Below are 398 nucleotides of genomic sequence, written 5' to 3' on the forward strand. Positions count from 1 at the left end.
TGTGGACACCGATGCTGCACTTTTTCATGTGTGCTTCAACATGTCCTTATATAACTTCTGCTGGCCCCCAACATGGCTCTGTCCTTCCTCCAATGCTGGAAAACAGAATCTGTTTTGGGAGGCTGTAATATGATGGTGGTTCTGGACACAGCTAAGGACACCAACCCACGGTATATTTGCTTAAATCCAGGCCACTCACAGCCAAGGCTGTGATTTCCTTCTCACTAAGGCAAATCAAACCAGCCACAAAAGTACCTCTGCCAGCGCCACTGGTCAGCCAGAAACCACACAAGCAAACCCACAGATTATCGAGCTGCTACAAAAGCCCAGATCCACAGCCCCCTATTCTCACATGAGAGGTTATTAAACTGATTTCACCAACTCCACACAGATTTCTC

Source organism: Carettochelys insculpta, chromosome 6 (assembly GCF_033958435.1).
Source record: "Carettochelys insculpta isolate YL-2023 chromosome 6, ASM3395843v1, whole genome shotgun sequence".
In the NCBI taxonomy this organism is placed as follows: Eukaryota; Metazoa; Chordata; order Testudines; family Carettochelyidae; genus Carettochelys; species Carettochelys insculpta.